The sequence below is a fragment of the Zalophus californianus genome, chromosome 11, assembly GCF_009762305.2.
Source record: "Zalophus californianus isolate mZalCal1 chromosome 11, mZalCal1.pri.v2, whole genome shotgun sequence".
Lineage (NCBI taxonomy): Eukaryota > Metazoa > Chordata > Mammalia > Carnivora > Otariidae > Zalophus > Zalophus californianus.
In genome coordinates this window covers 91,683,664-91,706,606 of record NC_045605.1, presented here as the reverse complement: position 1 = coordinate 91,706,606, position 22,943 = coordinate 91,683,664, and the positions used below count along the sequence as shown (strand labels likewise).

Here is a 22,943-nt window from a genome sequence, read left to right as displayed (position 1 = left end):
AGATGTGCTAATGCATCTTCAATGGGAAGAGAACTGAATTTTGAAATCTAGGCACTTCATTTCCTGAAAACACAATAGTGATAGGGTGGGGGAAAACAAGACTATCATTTCTAGAATCTGCACTGCATGACGAATGCTGAAGGAAAGGGACATTCTTTAGGAGTTGTTTAGTATCAAGCGCTGATTTAGCTAGATAAAATGCAGCTTCTTTTCAAATTACACAGCTGGATTCACACCATCTACTAATTCCTGGTGGAGTTTTAAAGATACCTTTATGGCCAATTTTCTTCTCGGTGCAAAGAATCCTAATTTAGACAGAATGAAAATACCTTCATGTAGTTTCTATGCACAAATACCATCTCCTTTAGAAACATTTAATAAAGGAGATTGTGTTCTACAAGTGCTTGGGTCACCCTTTAATTTAATTAATTAATTTATTTATTTATTAATTAATTAATTTATTTATTTTTATTTTGACAGAGGTAGACCCAGCGAGAGAGGGAACACAAGCAGGGGGAGTGGGAGAGGGAGAAGCAGGCTTCCTGCAGGGCTCGATCCCAGGACCCTGGGATTATGACCTGAGTCGAAGGCAGACGCTTAACGACTGAGCCACCCAGGCGCCCCTTGGGTCACCCTTTAAAAAGGATTTCCAAAGTGTGATTGGGTCTAAAGTGATTTAGGATCGGTTGCCAAATTGTCAAACAATTGTCTCTGTCAGCTTTCTTCTTATTAATTTAAGTCATGCCTAGAATTTGTCATGTTGCCTAATGGGTCTGAGGAAGGAAGGATCTTCCCTTAAGATGCTCCCTTTCACTGATGCTCTTCCTTCCCAGACCTCATTTGCAATTGATATCCTCCTGGAAGGAACATTTTAAGACTGCTTCCAAAATCTGAACTCTCTTGATCATGGCATCTTGTCTGATCCCCTCTCCCATGGCTGAGTACCTAATTTAGCTCATCTTTAGCCCTGATAATCTTTGGACCACAAATTGTTTTTTCTTAGAATGCACCCTATTCCTTGTTCTTTAGGTGCAAAATGGCAATCTTGCATCCATCAACTCTATGCTAACATTCATGAAGCTCTTCACACATTTAGATTTCCTACTTGTGAAATCCTCTGGGATTGCCCCCACGTAGAGGTAGCTACTACCTCCTCTGCTCCCCCAGCTCTTTATACTTACTGCTGGTAAAATTCTGTCTGTATTGTATTACCATTGCTTGTAATTGACATGCCTACCTACTATTTACCCACTTTCCTCCCCCAAGTAGACAGTTCATTCATCCGTCAATCAAAACGTAGTCAGAGGCCAAAGGGCCGGGCACTGTGCTAAATAACATGGGTATCAATTAACTGTTAAAATAACCAGGTCTTCTGCAAATTGACTAGTAATGTATTTCCCCCATTCATCTGTAAGTTTACTTTTTGTTTTTCTTATTTATTTCTAAGTTATTTTTAAGAAGTAGTTATATATTTAAAATAGGAATCCTTTGTCCTATGCATTGCAGAGTTCTCCCATCGTTGTGGTTTCTCAGTGTTGTACATATGGAACACATTTTCCCTTTATTGTTTCTTCCATTTAACTTTCTCATCAGCATTTCTTTTTTCTTTTTTCTAGAGAAAGCAGGAGCAGGGGGGAGGGTCAGAGGGAGAAGCAGGCAGCCCGATCCCAGGACCCTGAGATCGTGACCTGAGCTAAAGGCAGATGCTTAACCGACTGAGCCACCCAGGCGCCCCAGCATTTCTTTTTCACAAGCTAGCTGGCACTGGAGATGAGATGGCATGGGTAAGAAGAAAAGGCAGTGGCAAAGGGTCCACCGAGGAACCTGAGAGTGGTCTCCTAAAGTAATACAGTAAAGAGAATTGGGCAGATGTTAAGCCATTTTTGAATTAGCATCAACAGATATGATTAGGACAGTGGTGGTAGCAGAGGAGTTAGTGATAATTTTCATAAATTTCATAACACATAATGGGAGGTTAATACCCATCTGTTGAAGTTAGCAAGTGACCGATTGAATGATCCCTTATGTAGAGAATTTTCTTTCCTATAAATCCCAGCAACTATTAAGGGAATTTGTTATTTGTAAGGGTTAGAAGTTGGGGTTTATTGCAGTGATCACCCTGATTCTTCACTCTCTTTTGTCATGTAACTTTAGAGTGGCCTTCCGTGAGGGGTAGGATGACCTGTTCCATTCCCTGACAATGGGCTCAACCAAGTGATTTGCTTTAACCAACAGAAAGTCAGCAAATTTGATTCATACAGAAGCATGAGAACATACTCATGTCTTTCTGCTTCTTCTCTTGAACTTCTGCTATTGCCAAGAAATTTGCTTAGGCCAAGTTGATGAAGAGAGAGAGAGATATGGAGTGGAGCTGAGTTGCCCCAGTGACCCTAGCTGAGTCCATTTTAAATCAGCTAACAGTGAACCCAGCCATGATCAGAAGAACTACTTAACCAATCTCTGACTGACCTACAGACTCAGGAGAAAATAATAAATGATTGCTGATTTCAGCTACCAGGTTTGAGGATGGTTAATTATGCTGCAACAGCTAGCTGATACAAAAGTTATAATTCTCTTATTAAATTATTTTATTCATTTTTCTGTTTAGTAATTGCAGTAAGTACCTCATCTTTGTAATATGTTGTGTACCATAGTGAAAAGAATATCCAGGAAGAGCCAAAGATATATATGCTTCCATTTCCTAATGTCATAATCTAAGACATTTACTCATTCAACTATGTGCACCATATTAGAAATAAAAAAAAAAAAACCTGCTCTCATTAAATCAGTCAGTCATATATTAGGGGGAGAATACAGACATGAACAAATCATTTCCATCCAGTGCCATAAGTAATAATAGGAAGTATCTGTTATAACCATGATCTCTGAAGCAAAATAACCTGAATTAAAAACATTGCCTACCTCACTTCCTGGCTGGGTGCCTTTATTTAACCTCAACTCTACTTTCATTATCTATATGATGGGATGGGAATTAATTATACCTACTTCATCAAATGGTTGAGGGGATTGCATGAGTTGACATCTGAAACATACTTAGAACATACTTTGAACTTGACACTCATAAACTATCATTGAATGCCAGTTATTGCTAAAAAAAAATAATAAGTATGAAAGCATTGAAAAGTTGACCATATGGGGTGGGAGCTGGGTGGAGGGGTAGTCACTGTAGAAACAGAAACCTGCAAATCTACTTGGACTTTAGTATCTTCATCTGTATTTCAAGGAACAAAGAAGAGATGACTATTAGGATATCTTGCAGTTCTGAAATACAGCATTCTTGTCTAGCATCACATTTTGTCTAGCGTAACACATGTAGTAAGTTCCCACTAAATATGGAATTTTATCTTTAAAGTAGTTTTCAAAAGAAGTTGGTCTAAAGATGTTAATTCACATGTCATTATGTGTGACAATAGAGGCAAACTTCATAAGATTATCACAGGATATTCTGGCCCTGTTTAATAGAATTGGAAGTGAAAAGGGGCTATCTATTCCCAAAATTTGTAACATAAAGACCCAAATCATAAGTATGTATTGTGCTTGAATAGAGCAGCTTAAAGCCTGTTAAATCAAATTAATAAACATCCACATTTTCTCAATGTTTAAGCAAAGTTACTGAATTCCTTCTATTTGCTATTTTGTATTTCTGGTTAAAAGATGCTGTCCTCTGCTGTTTGCTGAAGATTACACCAGGTAAAGTCACCAACACACAGTGAAATAACATGATAGTTTTGTTTCACCAACCAATGCCTACAAATCAGGAATGGAGAACAAACACAGAATTCTGTATGTCCTTAGACAAACCTGCCTCATTAACACCATGTTCCTCTTCTCCTGGGGCATCTCATTTTAATGGCATCTGTCCTGTCCAAGCTTTTGGTCACTCAGATGGGCTAACTGGAACTGTGACAAAGTTACCGATTCCATTGCTCAATGGGTAATCATTTCCCCTAAAAGAGCTTTTGTCAAGAATTTTACTTGAACATTTACCCTGTCATTGTTGACAATACCTGGCAACTTCTACTGAATAAATATCTACATTTATATCATTATTTAATAACAATTTAGTTTGCCTGTGGGTTTGTATGACAGTTAGCTTGTTTACTGATTATTTCAGTTCTCTTTGAGTAAGATCCTTCAGCGACAAATGTGGCAATTCCATTTCCCCACAGGGTGACACATTCACCTCCCAGGATTCAGAGCCTGCACGCCTGTTACCATCTTAGATGTATTCCCCCATACTACCCAGAAGTAGTAACAAAAATGGGAGAATTAGTATTGAGTAACTCTGGGTTCAAAACTTGTCTGTGTCATTTACCAAGTATGTGGCTTTCGCATCACTTTCCCCAACTTTAAAAATCTCCCAAGGGGTTGTTCTGAATTTTAAATAAAGTGATTATTACAAGAAGTTAGCAAAAGAGCATGCCATATGGATGCCCATAGCCTGCACGCCTGTGACCATCTTAGATGTATTCCCCCATACTACCCAGAAGTAGTAGCAAAAATGGGAGAATTGGTATTGAGTAAATCTGGGTTCAAAACTTGTCTGTGTCATTTACCAAGTATGTGGCTTTCGCATCACTTTCCCCATCTTTAAAAATCTCCCCAAGGGGTTGTTCTGAATTTTAAATAAAGTGATTATTACGAGAAGTTAGCAAAAGAGCATGCCATATGGATGCCCAATAATCACCGGTTCGAGTCTGAATCAAAAAATGAAAACCAAGTGACTAGTGCAAGGTCATTATAGTGTGAATGGGTAGCTGACGTGGAAAAAGAAATTGTAGCTGCCGAATGAGAAGCTAAACAGGAATGGGAAGACTTTCCTTTTTTCCTTTTGGCTAAATAGCACTGATCCTTCCCTGCTGCTTTGTTTGATAGATTAATTCATTCTGAAAGGTTTTAAAGATGTCTGGTAGGTAGCTAATAATCAGCTTTGAAAAACAAATCATTGGCCTTTCCCTTGCTGTCAAAGTCTCTAAAAAGAAAATTTGCATTTCAAATGGCTTCTAGTTTACTTCAGAACCAGAGGGTAGACTCCTTTGAAGCTACCTAGAACAACTAGTAAGTGTACTTTTTAATGGCTTATTAGTTGATAAACTGTTATTGGCTATATAAGGGTGAGAGCTTCAAAAGACAAAGTTATAGTCAACTGCCCACTAATGTTTTAAGTCAATCAATACAGCATTTATTTAAAAATAGAAGCAATGCCATTACACCTCAACAAATTCACATGTTGATGCAATTCATAACTACACCAAAGCTCTCCAAAAAGATGGGGAAATTATAATAAATCACAATCCATGTGTAAAGAAAGGCTTTCCCCTTGCAGATGCTGACATTTAAGATACATATGAGGGCATGCGCTTAGTACCCAAATAAATCTATAGATGTAATTCTTTTTTAAATTTTCTAATGCTAAGTGAGAAAATATCCATGTACTATAAAGGGAACAAGAAAGAAAAAAAGAACATTTGGTGTGAACTTGGATATGCCTCTGATGTTCTCTTAGTAAAAATCTCCTTTTTGTCTAATGACATTTCTCATTATGATTAACTCACTTTGTTTAAAACTGTTTTTAAGCCAATTACATATTCTGATCTCTCAAAAATAAAGAAAATCAGCACAAAGATCATTAATTAGGGAGCCTAATGCAGATACATACTTGCCCATCTCCTCCAACGTATGAACTTCTTTATTGACAAGTATGTGGTGGAGAAAGAAACCAACATGAATGTAGTACTAATGTTTCGTGGGCCCCTCCCTCTTTCTAAGAACACTCTGTGAAGTTGAAATGTGCCTCTTGCCCCGCCCCCCCCACTGGGACCCCTTAACATGTGTTGATGGAAAAGCCCACAACCAGGAGGAAGGATGTTGGAATTGAGTTGTCAAGCTGTCCTGGATGTCTTGTACAAACTGAACAGGCCAATTTACTGCAACACTGCGTAGGCTGAAGGCTCCTATCCTGCCTATACAGTGCTTTCGCATGTTGAGATTATCCTCCTGGACCAGTCTCCCTTCCTTGCAGCTTTTCAGTTACTCCTAGATTCCTTCTGATCAGCCTATCCTGGGTAATACTACCGTCTTAATCCTTACCTTATGACTTGCCTGCTTGGCTAGGGAGAGGAGAGTCTCTTGTCCAGCTCTCTGAAAGCAACAGCTTTGTGTGTTTAGTGCTATTTCTGAATCCTCGTGGCGATTTGATTTCAGTGTCTTCCCCTTTGTAGCTCCAACTCCTGGCTTTCAGGAGGAAAACAGGCAGGCTTTTAGAAAGAATAAATAAATAAATAAATAACTTCTGCCACACAATCCCTGAGTTTCTTTGCCTAGTCCTAACCTCCGAGCATTGGGTGTTGCTTTGAAACGCAGCTGTTCTGGCTCTGCCCTCCAGGTGGCAGCGGTGCCACACCGCAGAGGCTCCAACCCCCTCGTCCTCGACTTCAAGTGTTAATGCAATTGACCAATCAGTGCTAAGATGATGGGAGGTAATTGGGTAATTGTATTTTACTGATCACAAGCAGAGAAAGGGAAAGGAAAAGGGGAGAGAAAGAGGGGCAGAGGAGGGAAGGGGACTGCAGTCCGAGAGGAGATTTGGGGACTAGGACCTAAAACGTCGGGACGCGGCATTGGCTGAGAGAAAGCCTAGAGCGGCAGGAGGTGCCACCGGCACAAGGAGCGCATTTATTTATCCGGGGAGAGCGGGGAGAGCGGGCGGGGTGGGGGGGGGGGTGGGAGAGGAGCGGGCGGGAGAGGAAGAGAGTTCAAGCCGAAGTGGATGGAAGGGGACCCGGGTTTCTGCCGCGCAGGGAGCCGCGAGCCAGGGCGATGGCGCTAAGGACGGCGCGGAGCAGCTGCGCTCCCGAGAACGCGTCTCCTCGCCGAGGACCAGCCGGAGTCGAGAAGGTCTGCGCGAAGAGAGGCCAACTTGTGGCTCCAAAATGCACCCGACGCAGCTGGAAATGAGATCAAAGCTGCAGTTTCATTCGGGAAGGATGAGAGGAGCCAGCGATTAGGGATTTTTTTTTTTTTTTTAATGTTCAACCTCCCTCGTTCCATTTTCTGTTTTCCTTTTTTCTTTCCTTATTATGATTTTTAAATTTGCCTAACACCCCGTCGGTCCCCTCACTTCGCCTTCCCCATTTGAAATAAAAAGCCCAGTTTGAACTTCTTCCGCCGCGGCGCCCTCGGATGCGCTGCCCGCTGATGGAGGAGAAGGGGACCCCGGGGCTGGCAGGGGCCACCGGCGAGGGACCGCGTCACGCGTCTCCCCCGTGATCCCGGCCCTGATCGCGGAGTTCTGCAACACCTGGAAGATCTGGACCCGTTGCCGGGGGTGGGGGCGGGGACAGAGGAAACGAAAGCCACCCCGAGCCTTAAAAAAAAGAAGAAAAAAAGTAGCGGGGGGGCGGAGAGGAATGGGTTTCTTCTTGACAGCTGACGGAGCCTTGAAATTTTCCTCCACTACCCCCGCCCCCGCCCCCGCCCCCGCCCCCCGCACTCCATTTAACGTGAGATTATGAAATTGCAGAGGCGGTGGAGGGAAGGAGACAGGATATAACAGGGAGTTTGGAGGGAGAGGGGAAGGTGGCTGGCCGGGTGGCTGAAATCAAAAATCCAATTGCGCACTGGGTTGTGATGAGAAATCTAATCAGATATTTGGAGAAGGGGCCGGCCGGAAGGCTGGCGAGTGGGGGGAGTTGATCCCCAAATTCTTCGAAGGGGGAGCTAGGGGTTAGGAATCAACGATGTAAACGGAGACTTTTTTTGTGGCGGCGGCGGTTGGGTGCCTTGCAAAAATGAAGGATGCGGGACGCAGCTCTCTCTTGGAACCGAACGCAGTGGATAAACTGATTGTGCAAGAGAAAACGAAGAAGGAAGCTTTTTCTTGTGAGACCTGGATCTTAACACAAATGTGTATGTGTGCACACAGGGAGCCTTGAAAAATTAGATAAACCCGTGTCAGACCCACGGGGCTCGGTGTGTTCTGACATAAATAAATAATAATAAAACAGCTGCCCCCCCAAAAAAAGGATGATTGGAAATGGAGAACGGAGGATCCACAAAGAAAAAGTATGTTCCTTTTTCTCTATAAAGGAGAAAGTAAGCCAAGGAGATATTTTTGGAATTGAAAGTTTGGGGCTTTTTTTTTTTTTTTTTTTTTTTTTTAGGAAAGTAAAGACCTGCTATGGTGGTGTTTTCTTTTCTTTTTGAATTTCCCACAAAAGGAGAGGGAATTAATAATACATCTGCAAAGAAATTTCGGAGAAGAAAAGTTGACCGCGGCAGAATGAGGCATTGATTGGGGGAGAGAAACCAGCAGAGAGCACAGTTGGATTTGTGCCCATGTTGACTAAAATTGATGGATAATTGCAGTTGGATTTTTCTTCATCAACCTCCCCCCCACACCTTTTTTTTTTTTTTTCTTTTTGGTGTCAAGATCATGCGTTTTCGCTTGTTCTTAACCACCTGGATTTCCATCTGGATGTTGCTGTGACCTGTCTGAAATACAGTGAGTGATCCTTATTTTCTTTTTTTATTGATGGAGAAAATACACATTAATTTAGCATTCCTGGTTCCTTGATCCCTGCACCCCCTTTGGTGGGATTTGTAAAGACCTGGCTGTTGGGGGCCAGAAAATAGGGAGAGGGTGACCCAGGCTTCTGTTCCATCAGGTTGTGCTCACCAATAAGCTGGTTTGCTATAATGATGCAGGTTGTCTGCATCCTGGGCAAATGCCTTTGCAAATGTGCACTAGGAAAAAAAAATAAATCTCCCCAAGAAAGCCGCTGCAGTGTGGGGTGCCTGTGCTGTGTGATTGACACCCTGGAATGCGTTTAAGTTGCATGGCAGCCTTGGAGTTAGATGCACAAATGTTTAGCCACTGGAAATCGAAGGGACCCAATTTAAATTTCATTATCCAACCTGACATTGCAGATCAACAGAATGTATTAACACAAAAATATGATAATAAACCAAGCAGATGAAGGATGGCTTCTGGAGGATGGGTGGAGGGAGGGAGAGTGGGCACGGGGCAGGAAGTGGTGGCTGCACTTTCCCCCATCTCCTTGTATACACATGCTCAAATGTGGCCTTCAGATTACCTAGGTTCTCCCCTGTGCTAAGAATGGGAAGGAGGACCCACTTCTTTTTGACCCCACCCCCTTCAAACTAACCACTTTGGATAACAGAAGGGCTGTCCAGAGATTGAAGGTGGCTTGGGCGGTTGACTTGGGTTTTGCCAGAAATCTTCCCAACATCACCAAGACAGGACTCTTGAGAAAAAGGCAGAAATCTGGTGTCCTGTGGTAACTTAGATAAGGAGCTGAAGAAAAGGTCTGTGTGTTGAGCACCGGTGTTTCTCATGTGTCAGTTTTGTCTTGGGAGGGAGAGGCCACTAAAGATCAATAAGAGAGGGTTGAAAATGCTCAGAGAGCCTGGGGGCCTGTAGGATCACCCCTCTTTCCATCTCCTTCCTCCCCCATCACTTCCAGGGTCATGGAGCTGGCTTTTTTTTTTTTTTTTTCTTTTAACAGAACTCTTCCTCTTCATCCTTCGATATTCCTCTCTGGGGCCTTCTATCAGAATCATAGACTCATATAACTTTAGAGCCAGAAGACTCCTCAGAGATCTAATGCCAATAAAAAAAGGAAACTGAGGCCTAGAGAAGCTATAACTCTGCTTAATGGCCAAACCTTAGGAGACAGGTAACTCACACGAGTCTTTAAACAGCAAACAAAAGTCAGTCTGGGGTCCAAGCTGGACAAGAATCAACCCTACATAGCATGGCTACTTCTGTCCCCACGGCTGCCATGTTTACCTAGAAGGGTCAAGGAAGGAACCTGTCCTGAGAGCTTGACATAAACTCTGACCACTCTGGACCTCAGGAGTAGCCCATCTACAAGATTCATATCCTTTCTAAGACTTTTGTTTTTTTGGTTTTTTTAATAGCAGAGCTCAGATAACCCTAGTTTTAGTACTACTAAAAAATATTTTTAAAAAAGATCCCCAACTCTGGTATATCCCAAAGGAGATAAGAGGGCAAAATCTCCTGGGTCCCTCTTTGGTGTTGGGCACATTTAATCTGGTGAGTTGTGGTCCCTGGAGAGTCATTAAGAACCGTGGAGTTAGATTTATATTAGGGAGGTGATAATAGAAACCAGAAACACCCTTGCTAAAAGCCTCTGAGTCTGTTTTTATGCTCACATCATCTATTCTTATCCTTTTCATTACTCCTTAACTAAACTAGCCTACAGCTGAGCACTTCTTCAATTTATTTTTCTGGGCACATGTTTCCTGTTGGGACACAGATCAGGCAATACATTTATCAACCTATGAAAATAATCATGCAGGATTTTTTTTTTCCCTCCCCTGAGCTCCTTGTAGCCTTCTGCATATCTTAGAATTCCTTGCAGGTTGTTTGTTTGTTTGCTTCTTTATTTTGTTTTTACATGACCACAGTTAAGTCACTGCTTGAGATAATAGATTGATTCAAGTTATCTCAGGTTCCTGTTACGTTGCAACTTAGCACAAGTGACAAAAGAGGAGAAAAAAGTACTTTGTTTTTACTGCTTAGCTCTGGACATCACGTGGGAAACCCCCCAGCCTTGCAGTCAGTCTGGCTTCTGTTAATCCGTGGAGATCTTTCTTTCTTTCTTTCGTTCGTTCGTTCGTTCGTTTTTTCTTTCGTTCTTTCTTTTTTTTCCTTTTTGAATTCAAAATGTCTTCACTGCTACTCCAGTTAGACCTCAAAATACATTCCTCTCCTAAACATTGTCAGCACCACCACCACCACCACCCCCCCCACCCCCCGTACCCTCCATGCTTGCACACATGCAAACTTTTCTGAGAAAGAGAAGGAAGAAGGGAAGCGGGTGGGGGTGGGGGTGGGGGATAGAGAGAGAAGGAGAGAGAAAGAGGGTGGAGATATGTTTAAAGTTGTGGGCTGAAATGTGTCCTCCCACTCACCTCCATTTAAACATGTTCTTCAGTTCTGGAGATAATGGAGCATCTAAGGATGGCATCATTTTTCATACTGGTGAATCACTTCCACTACAGTTAGGGAGGCATTGCCCAGCTTGGGGTTTAGCTCCTTTTGTTTGGCACTCAGGGTTGGCCCGGTATTCTAAGCAACTTGCTCATGGACTGATGAAAGAATTTTGACCATGCAAGACCAGGAAAGTTACCTCATTTCAGCTTATTTCAGGGACAAGGTTGGTGTCCTTTGAGTGACATTTGTGAGTAGGTAGTTGAATACTCGGATTCTGCGGAGGGCCATAGGCCCAGAAAGCTGCTGGGTTTTCCAAGTTCTGAAGTTACTTTTTCAAGTATCTTCCCACTCTGATTTAATTGCTGTGCCCTTTGGGCAATAACTTTAATTTCTATGACCCTCAATCTTCTCATCTGTATAATGGGAATGATAATGTCAACAAATTAGAATGGTTTTTGAATTATAAGTAATGTTATGCAAAGCCCCAGGCATAATAGGCCCTCTAAGGAGGCCTGTTTGTTATGATTGTTCTTGGATTAATTTGGATTAACTTCCTGGGAATTAATACAGGCTGGCTGAGCACTTTACCAGTTCTAGTGGCTACACTCAAAAACTAGGGAATGTGCAACTGATCTCACAGGAGTTGCCAGATTCTTCTTTTGATGTCTTATCAGGACAGATTGGCTGCAATATATCATTTTAGATAGGAAATACTGCTTCCACCAGAAGCCGAAAAATCAAGATTTTCTCCTTAAAGTATAGAAACATAAATCTCAGCAAAAATAACACTTGAGAGAGACTTTGGGGAAAAATAATGCTATTGTGTGTACTATGGGTCGAAAAGTTGCATATGATAGCTCTTATATATTAAATGTATAATTTTAGCTGTCTGTTACAGTGTCTGGCTCTGGAATGCTCAAAATAGAGGCAGATTTCTAGGCAATTATATAATTTAAAGTAGATAGTGTAAAATTCCGTTACTAATATTAAGGCCCCCAAGTCCACAATTTGGATGCATAGGCTTCCTAGATATAAGGAATCCTATGTTTGTTAAACCTCTTTTGTGATAGGATAAAGTCTTGATAGAGTCTATGAAATCAAGATTTCATGTACAACATACTTGTCTTATAGTTTGCATGTGCTAATCTCCCAACACCAACTTGCCAGGGGTTTTCTGAGGCAGCCGGTCATGGTCATTGCTCCTAATTTCATTGTCTAAAACAGCAACCCTGTGTTCTACCCATTTCCTCAATATGTTTCCGGAGACCTGTTCTCCCTTAGAGGGAAAAAGAGTCCTACTGTTTTAATTATTGTTATTCTTGATATCATATCTGTGGATGATAACAAGACAGGCTGAGGGATTGCCCATTGGAATTTTATACTGTGGCTTTTCAATTAGGAAAACAATTTGAAATCTGTGTTCGTTTTGGAAAAGCATTCTAAAGCTAATCATTTTCACTGATCTTAAGATGAGATGGAAATCATCTGTGGAAGTTCTTACCATTTCATAAATTTTACTGTTTTGTGTGCTTCTTAAAGGTGACTAAAAAATTTGGTAAACTTGGACACTGGCACCATAAGTGGATATGAATATTCAGCTTTCCACTGTGTCACGTGTGTTACATGCACTATTTAACCTCTCTGAGTCTGTTTGCTCATCTGTAAAATAGGGGCGATAACAACCAGATAGAACTGAGTGCCATGAGAATGCAATCAGATTGCCTATGTTATGCACAGTAGGCATTCAATAAATGCACATTTAAATTGAGCATCTGTGATTTTAGTTTAAGTAATGCATAATTTGCAAATAAAAAATAAACTGATATGGTCTGGTTAAAGGAAGCAGTTTATCTAAATTCATGTTGGTATAGATTTTAAAAAGGAGAAATGTATTAATGAGGTTGGAGTAACACAAATAGGTACAATCAGTTTTGGTAAGATTCTATACTTTTTTTTTTTTTTTTAGTTTTTAATCACCAGGTGCTCATCATGACAAGGGCCCTCCTTAATCCGGATCACCTGTTTCATCCGTCTCCCCACCCCAACCCCCCTCTGGTAATCATCAGTTTGTTCTCTATATTTAAGAGTCTGTTTCTTGGTCTATCTCTCTCTCTCCCCCCACCCCGCTTTTGCTCATTTGTTATATTTTGGTAAGATCCTACACTTTTAAAACATATTTGGATATGCTTTAGTGAATGCTATTCCTTCAGGAAAGATTGAAACATGCTTTGTGAATTGTGGAAAATATACTCTGTCCATGTAAACTTTCTTTAGATTACTTTATAATACAAATACAAAAAAATAATGATTTATAAATGGTGTTTTGGAAGACTCTCCAAAGGCATCAAGAGTCTCTTGCATCTTACTTTTCTTCAAAATGATTTCTCTGGAGAAATGTAAATTTGACAGTTGAAATTTGGTTGGGCAAATCTTGTGGCTGAGACAGTGTGCTTGTCACACTCTCTGATGGCAAGGATTTTATTTGTTCTCTGGCATGTTCTCAGCACCTCAGGAGAGTTTTTGACAGTGTACATGCAGTAAATATTCTTTGATTGACTAATTGAATTTAGTTTGAGACATCCCCTTCAAAAAACTCAAATGCACGTATATCTGCATGTTTGCACCTTCCTGCAGGAACACACATACACGTAAGAAACATGGCTTTCAGGACTCTGTAGAGGTTCAATGAAAAATACCCATCAACGGGTACTGACTCTGTGTGTGTGTGTGTGTGTGTGTGTGTGTGTGTGTACACAGATATTAAGCCCTTATTGAGTGGCTTCCTTATGTTGCAAAGGCTGAGGTCTGAAAGTTAGGTGCTACAGTGTTTTTTTCCTACTTTTGATGTTACCAGTAACACACTGTAACAATTTGTATAAGTCATTTTACCTCTCTTAGGTCAGGCTCATATTCTCCTCTATTAAATAAAGGTAAAAACTAAGATGCCTTCAAGCTTTTAGGATGCTGAATTCATGATTGACTACCTAGGGATTCAGGATTCCTAGGAACTGAAAATATTAATCCCTGATCTCAGGATACTAGTTGTTAAAATGTGGAGTATAGTATTCTGGGAGAAAAGCAGAATCACTGTTACCATGGCAGATTTGTAGGGTAAAAAGGGGAAGGAAATCTCTAGTGTGTGTAGGGGAAATATAAAGCGATTTGAAATAGACAAACATAGCACGCTAACTTTCACACCTGTTAGCTAGTGGATCCTAAGTAGCAATTAATCTAGCAATGTCTCCGTTTCCTCAACTATAAAAATGGAAATAATTTTTTATGCGGTTATTTTGGGAGCACTGAGATGTATACATGTTTGGCACATGATCAGTATACAATAAATGCTAGCTCACTTTTTTTTCATTAAAATCCTTGGTTATTTTTCACAGAAATGGGAACATTTAACTGAAAGTCTTGTGAGTGTTTTGCTTTATATTTATACTGAGTATGTAAATGAATTTTTTGCCAATTTCACTATCAAAGTTGGCAATATTATTTTTGATAATGTTTTCCAGTGTCAATCATATTTATAATGAAGTCTAAAAGGATGAAAAACGTGTGTTAGATTAATTAACTTATTTCAACTTTGGCATGAGCTGATGGCAGATTTCTATGCTTATGGAAGCTTTTAACACTTAAGGAAGTTGTGGGTATAATTTCTTAATAACAGTAGTAACTACTATTTATTTATTGAGCATTTGGTATGCACCAGGCATGATGTCAAAATTATGTATTTTTCTGCTTAATTCTCACCTAGGGAACTGAAACAAAAAGAGCCTAAGTAATTTGTCCAAGGTCATATAGCAACTAATCAGTGGACCTAGAAGTAAAAGCTACATTTCTTCTTACTTTAGAACCTGAGATGAGAATCAGTAAATTCAAACTTGTTCACTTGGTAACAAATAAACACTCCAGTTCACCATCATCTAGCCTAGTAATCAGTCTGAATATTTTGAGATTGAGATGGCTACAGTCTCCCCTTTCCCTATTTCTTGGAACAAAAGTTATACTGAGATGCTTAGGTCGCATATACGTTGCATATCTTCATGGTCTTCAACTATATCCAGGTGTGCCCCTAAGTGAGAAGGGGACAACTAAGAAACACTGGGGGAGAATTGCGCTAACTCACTCAACGTGCTAGCAGAAAAGCTTTACAAAATGCTGTGAGATCATCTGGAATTTCAAAGTTGTATGAGAAATAGGGTCAACGCTAATAGTGTTTGGTGTTTATTAGTTACAATGTCATATGAACCAGAGGTGCTCCTAAGGGTGGGCACCTAATGCCTGATCTCGGGTCTCATCACGCTTAATCCATCTGCAGCACTTGATACCAGTGTGGCCTCTGGCTTTCTGAAACCCTTCCAGAGGATTAAGGTGCTGCTCACTGTCCCTTCCTTTATTAATTTCACTTCACTTTTTCCTCCTCCAGTCCTCCTGTTCTCTCCTTAAATATTGAAGGCTTCCCCCTTTGAGTTTATTCTGTTCTCTCTCTCTGCATTCTTAAGACATGTCAACTGGGCTTATTTTGAGAGATGACACTGGAATCCTTGGCCTCAACCACCTTGTGGCTAGTAAATCTCCATTGCCAGCAAGCCCCTCCTCACATATCTGGGTCTCCTGTGGACCTTACAAACTTAATACGCCAACTGTAACTGATTATCTGCCCCCCAGAAGCCTATATATTTTCAGTTTCAAATGATATCAGTATCTCTTTCACTTCCCTCATATCCCGTGACTCATCAAATCACTCATCAATCTATTCTCCGTCTTAAACTCAGTTCAGATTCCATTGTTTCTCTCCTAGATGTCTTCTGATGATGCCAACTTTTCTCCAGTATAGTCCATTATTCATTCTTCCTTTAAAAGGATTATCCTAAGGAATAAAGCTGGACATCCCCGTCTATATTCTATAAATGTATTTATAGAATAAAATCAAAATTCAACTCTTGATAATACAGTCTGGCCAGCCTATTCATGCCTCTCTTGCCTGCCTGCCATACTGAATAGTTTTTTTCCTCTAGAAATACTCTAGGCTAGTTTTCGCTCACACTGTGAGACCTAATCCGTGTTTCTAGGATATACCCATACTTCAAGTCTCAGAGCAAGTTACTGCCTCTGGAAAAACATTTCCCAGCTTCCCCAGACCCCGTGAGTTCCCCCTCTCCTCTTTACATCAGCATTTTGTTCATAGATCTGTAATAGCTTTTTTAAAGATTTTATTTATTTATTTATTTGTTTGTTTATTTATTTGAGAAAGAGAGAGAGCACGAGTGGGGTAAGGGGCAGAGGGAGAAGCAGACTCCCCGCTGAGCAGGAAGCCAGATGCGGGGCTCCATCCCCGGGCTCTGGGATCATGACCCAAGCTAAAGACAGTCACTTAATGACTGAGCCACCCAGGTGCCCCAGTAGCTTTTATCACTGTTATAACAACTGTTTACTTGACTAAAACCCACTAGATGGTGACTTTTTTTTAAGATATGGATCTCATCTTAACTTGTCATATCCCATATCTAACTAACGTATTGCACAGGAGTTCTCAGTTTGGTAGTGCCAATAACTATGTGGACTGATCTAACACATCTTTAAGGTGAAGAGTTTCCTTTAATTTGGTTGTTGGTGTAAGGCCATTATTTTCCAATATTTTCACCATTAGGATACAGTTTATTATTTTTTTTTCCTTTTTAGGGACCCAGTGTTTCAGAACTACTTTGACCAATAAATACCTTGCCATTTGTTTCTCCATTTTTCCTAATTGAAACATATCCTTGCCAATCACCACTCTCGAAATAACCCACATAAACATTTTTGCCATGACCTGATATAAACTGAACCAAAAGAAAAGGAGTTTTAATTACCGTATGCAATTATTTGAGTACAGGCATGATTTTGAATCAGCTTTTGAAATATTGGTAATAGCTGTCTTTGAGGATACCAGTTTTGAAAAAAGTTCTATAAATATATTTTTAGCATGAAATTTAGGCTCTAATTTATAGCTGCTAATCGTAGGCTCACTGCAGGCTTTGCTACGCAAACTCCTGGATGGCATTGTTCACAAAGAATATTACTTACAAAAAGGAAGGTACTCCTTGAAGTTAGACACCACACAAGCTGCAGAGTTACATGAAATGGGCCTTTTTACTCATGAATGACTATTGGAAAGAGACTATGCCTTTTAATTTTGAATATTGCCCAAAGATGGACTCATGCAGTGGAAGAAATAAAAGATGGTCTCTTTAGTAAAAATGCCTGGATTGAAAAATTGGGTGAGTTGTAGTCACTTTTTACAACATGTGAACAGCTGATTTTAGGGAGCCTGTTTCCTCTCAGGAGATGCTCTGGCATCATGCTTCATGGACACTGCCTCCTTTCCCTCATAGGAAACAGCAGAAGACACTGGATTAGATTTTTAAAAAAAATTTTTTTTAAATGTTAAATGGTAAGACACTAATTATGGTTTTATTTTATTCTTCAATCTTTGAATGTAAATAAATGGCTTGAATATGTTGAATTAGAACACTTCCTTTACCTTTAGTCTTTTTTTTTTTTAGTTTTTCTTCTAGTCTTAGATTCCCCCCCACCCCAGTTTAGAGATTACTATTGTTAATCTCTAATAATAGTAAATAAGAGAGCATTAATTGTAGTGCTTCGCAGTGCTTTTTAAATCTAGCTATCCGTTTAAATCCTCTCAACATTTGGGTCCCAGAATTTCCAAAGCAATATTCTCTATTAGCTACACCCTTTGTGATAAAGCCTCAGGTTCTGGTGTATGTGGTGGGGGGGGGGGGGGGAGGTGGAGTGATGTGCAAGGAAAGGTTTCTTTAGAGGAGCAAGTGCTATATTTGGCCTCTGGTTCTTGCCAGATTATAAACTGCTGAGACAACAGTTTTCTTAGAGGGGTCCATTTGTTTGTTTTATCCAATCAATTTTGGCCAAGTCACTGTCTGGAAAGTGGGAGAATTTAGCCATTTCATTGTATTTCCTTATTTGTTGTTAAGGTGGATATCTGGGATGGTGATGGGTTTCATAGATTAAAAAACAGTAAGGTCTTTTTCTTATGACCAATACTGTCCTCTGATTATTAAAATCATCTGTACTTGTGATGCGGTCCTGCCTTAGAACAAGTTGATTGATTGATTTGTGATGTTTTAATACATAGCCTGTTGTATCCATTGATTGTATCCATCCATACATTGATATGTATTAATACATATCCTTTTGTAGGGTTTTGGAGTCTAAGAAATGTAGTACTATTCTCAGGACAATAGACAGATTTTCTTGAACCAATGATTTGATGGTGAGGACTTCAGTAACTAAGTATGGGGAGGGAGGTGGTTAAAAAAGCTGCATGGCATTTGAAAATGTAGACACGAATGGTTTAAAAGGAAATGATTTACAATGGAATGGTTTACAGCTGAATCTGAGCCAGAGCTCAGATTGTGCTGATTTTACAACCTCAGGTGAAAAGGAGGTGGGTGGGTGGGACGGGGGAAGGAAGAAGGAGCCGGGGAGATTGCTTGAGATTCCCCTGAGCCTGGCTGTTCTGCTCTAAGCAGAGAGAATGCTGAGAGTTTAGTTGGCTGATCTCTGGAGAGACTCACCTGGACAGGGACCAGAGCATGTGTGTGGGTGAATGAATTCAAGTGCATGATGGGGACGAAGCCAGGGGACTCTGCTTTGCTGGAACTAAAAAGGCAGAACGTCAGAAGCCACCCTAAAAGAGTTAACATCTACACAGTGGCGTTCAGGAAGGCAAGAATGCAACTATGAAGGCTTTCTCTGTATTGTTTGAACGTTGCCATGGTGATAGTCTCCAGCAGAAGTTACATGTTTTTCGATTCCCCAAAGCAGCAAACAGCCTTTCCTCTCCTCCCTTTCCTCCCTTCATCCCTCCCTATCTCCTCCATCCTTGGTCCTTATCTCCTCCACCTCTCCCTCCTCCCGCCCGTCCTTTCTTTTGTTCTCACTTTCTCAACTGTTCTCCATTAACAGCAAAAATATTCCAACTCCACAAGGTCGCTTTTAGGCAGAAAGGGAGTCAAACATACAGCCTTCTATCCGGGTTTCTGTTTTCCCCCGTCTGTTTATGCATTAAAGACCTAATTAGACGGAAGCTGTGGATGGAAGCAGGGTTAGGGCTTTCCCTGTTGGTAGGACATAGAACATATTATAATGGTTGGTGTTGTGGTGATATGTTAATTGGATCGCTCCAGGCAAGTGCAGAGCAGCAGTCTCTGACAATTAGAAAGAACAATGACTTTACTATGAAGGAGCCCACTCTCTTAACCAGTGGGAGGATTAGCATGCATTGCAGGTCTCTGGAAGGTTCCTGTAGACCCCAGGAGAGATCTGCAATTGGAAATGCCTCCTGTCTCTTTAAAGCGAGGCTGCTCGCTCTCCTTTAGCTTCTTTTACTGCCAAAGAAAGAGAAGTGGGGGGAATGGTGAGAGATCTGGTTTCGTAGGTGGTGGGGGAACCTTTCGCCTACAGACCTGGGCCATAGGATATACTGCAGGGATGTGAGGAAGAAATCCTTGCCTGCTTAATGCACGTGGCCAGTGAATTGTGAAATGGGTCTCATTAGAGCCTTTCATATCCCGGCATGTGCCAAAGTGCTTTGCCGGCACAGCGCCATCACTTCAGGTCCATCCCTGCTGCAGCCAAGAAGGGACAGAGGCTCTGTCTGTGTTAAAGGCTCCAGTCCCATCGCTCTCTGTCTACTGTTCATTGTAAGGCGCCTCTGGGCCTCTCCGTCTGGCCAGGGATGAGGCGCAACACATCCCATAGGTGTTTGCAGAGAGGAAATATGAAGGATTTGAGCCTCACGGTTGGGTTTGAGGCTGCAGTGCTGACCGGCGCCCAGAAATTCCCTCTCTTTTCTCCAGGAATGGCATCAGAGCTGTTTGATAGGCTTTCCTGCAAATACACCCCGATGCCCACCTGAAACAGAAGATGGGTAGTTCAGAGCCAAATAAGTTATCAGAGCCCTTTGTGTTATTGCATACAGAGGTACTTTTTGCTTTTTCTCAGATTCACCTACTAGAGGTTTTAGAATCAAATTTTATCTCCCAATGCATAGCCCCATTCGTAGCCCTCAGAGCTTCCATATGCTGAGTGCTAACTAAGTGTTACGCACTCTGAATATCTCTTATCTGGAACATCTGATGATTCTACAAGGTGGTTGATATAAAAGCATAGATGTGGAAGCCAAATCAAATTGAGCCCTCTTACTTCTTAGATCTGGGACTTTTGGTAATTTACTTACTCTCTTGAAACTCAACTTTCTCATCTGTGACATGGGAATAAATATAGTACAAACTTGTGAATTATACTTGAAATAATGTATGCCAAACTCGAAGCAGAACATTTGCAATGAGAAACTTCAACCCATTATTTGTGAAAATATGAGAGTTATTTTCACATAACAATATTATGAAATAGTCATAAGGCACATGCCTCAGGCAGAACAATATTAAAAATAATTAAGGGCAGATTGTTTAATGAAAAAGGAAAAGTAGTTTTTGAAGATGAGTTTCTGAATTTGAAATGGTGAAGTTTCTGATATTTTTGGTATAACTCAGTTTGGAAAGCAGAATAGATAGAATGATTGAAATAAACTTCTGTTGCATTCATTCTGGATAGATGATTTTCATCCATCCATATTAGGATTTTTTTGTTTGTTTTTGTGGGATTGATCTCTTGGGCTTTGTGTCAGTTATGATGCCTTAGATTGGAAATAAGAAGAAATAATGCTAGCTAAGTTAAGCAAAAATAAGAGTATTTATTGGCATATACAATTGAAAAGTCCTACAGTACATCAAGTTCAGATATGGTTTGATCCAGATACTAATAATGTCATAGGTACTCCTGATCTGTTTTCTCTGTAATTCTCATAGCTCAGCCTTCTTCCATGGGCCATTTTCACCCTTAGAGCATTGTTTTGCATTCCCGAACTCATCCACCAAATAAAGATTCACACTTTGGTTGCACAATTTCCTTAAGACATCCTGAGATCTAAGCTGACTGGACTAGCTTAGGTTATATGCCCACTCATTGACCCATCACTGGCTTCAAGGGAATGGAGCTGACAGTCAAATACATATGCAAATGGAATTCAGAAGCTATCAACAGACAAGGGGAATTAGGTGCTAGAGAGATAATCACAGATAAATACCATAGGTCCAATGGTGGAAAGTGGGAAGAATGAGTTGTTATATTTCACATTGTAACTTGCCACAAGGGTTAATTTTGTTCATACTTCTCTGTGATACTACATTGTTTATAGGTATTGCAGTTTTAATAACGACCTAAGGAGTTTTGTTCTTCCTGAAAATCATCTGGCTGTAGCTATCAATTTTTCAGAGGAACAACTTCATCTGCCTTCATGCTGTTTTTGCATTACTCCTTTCATGTGTTAGGAACAGGTTCTTGGTTTTGAATGGGAGTTCACATGCTTTCCTGGAAGTGTAGAAACAAAGGCAAAAACAAAAGAATCCTCTTCAGGCAGTAGCAAGTCATTGGTAGAGGTTCTTTAAACTGCCTCAAACACCCATGATCCTGGTCACCTGCACCAGCCAAGGCTGTGCTTCTATCCAGCTTTGATTTCATCTAATTTGTCACTGCAAAGAGCTCAGTAGTGACATAGTCCATCCCTGAACCCTCCATTCTGCCTACCCAAAGATAGTAATCCAGGTAATATGGCACAAGGTCCTTTGCTCCTTAATAGCAAGGAGAAGAAATGCTGATCTGGGCTTTTGATACAAATATTTGTTAATACCATCTATTCAAAGCATATGATAGCTCATCAAGTTCAAGGACTGGGAACTATCTCTTTTGTAGTCTTCACTCTGTGTGTACTGTACTGTACATACTATGGACACTTTATTCATACTTACATAGTGGCATGCTCTGAATTGAGAATCCAAGCAAGTCTAAATGATTCTCATAAGAACTGTTGGAGAGCAAAGTGCTGGTAGAGTAGGTTGTGCCCAGAAATTGACAACAGTGAAGGGGCACCTGGGTGGCTCAGTTGGTTGAGTGTCTGCCTTCAGCTCAGGTCATGAACCAGGGTCCTGGGATTGAGTCCCGCGTCAGGCTCCCTGCTCAGTGAGGAGCCTGCTTCTCCTCTGCCTGCCTCTCTCTCTCTGGCAAATAAATAAAATCTTAAAAAGAAAAAAAAGAAATTTACAACAGTGAAGTAGATACCAGTTTATTGACTGCCATTTATATGGTAGAAATTGTAGTGGGTTATTTTCATATTTTATCTCATTGTATCCTTAACAAAACCACAATAATAATAATATCAATAAGAAGAAGAATACAAATGTGCCAATAAAGGTGACATTTATTGACCTATTGCTATGTATAGGCCCTGCTCCAAATGCTTCACCTTTGTAATGACATGGAATCCATAAGTAAATAAGTACTTTTTTTTTTTTTTTAGATATGAGTAAAGAGAAGTTTGGATAGGTTCAGTTGACATACCCATGTCACAGAGCTAATAAATGACAGCTCCGCTTTGAAATTCTGGTCAGCCCTGCCAAGCCATGACTCTGGATTTTTGAAAGTAAAACTTTTCCTGCACCTTTTGTTTTAAATATATCAACGATTTGAGATCACCTCAAGTAAACCACATGGGTGTTTTAGGAGGCCTTGTTGTTTGTCTGATGTTGGGAAGAGTGAGGAAACATCTCCTACCCCAGTGGTCCCCGGCAACTTTGAATATCTCAACAGGTACTAGTGGTTGGCGGGCCTTCTCCCTGAAGATGGGATGATACCACTAGTCACGTACCTAGCTGCGTACGGCCATGGTACGTATTTCTTGTCTCATTTGTAACCATCAGAAGACATCCTCCTCCATATGTGTAAAGGGGAGATTGGGCCCTTTCCTCCAGAGTCCCTAAGACTCTTGACTCTCTCAAAACAGCATGGTAGGTGGGAGACG

The 22,943-nt window shown here is 40.7% G+C and overlaps 1 protein-coding gene across 9 annotated transcripts in view; it reads left to right on the top strand.

Annotated features, from left to right (window-relative positions):
• Positions 1-22,943, top strand: part of LRRC4C (leucine rich repeat containing 4C) — a 1,194,180-nt gene that overhangs the window by 1,022,799 nt on the left and 148,438 nt on the right. For 5 of the 9 annotated variants that reach the window (XM_027577724.2, XM_027577725.2, XM_027577723.2 and 2 more), the window contains exon 1: positions 6,781-8,524. The exons of the other annotated variants lie outside the window; for them this stretch is intronic. The gene's annotated coding sequence lies outside the window, so the exon portion shown is untranslated. Of the gene's footprint in view, positions 1-6,780; positions 8,525-22,943 lie in introns of those variants that run through there. 9 annotated transcript variants of the gene reach the window in all.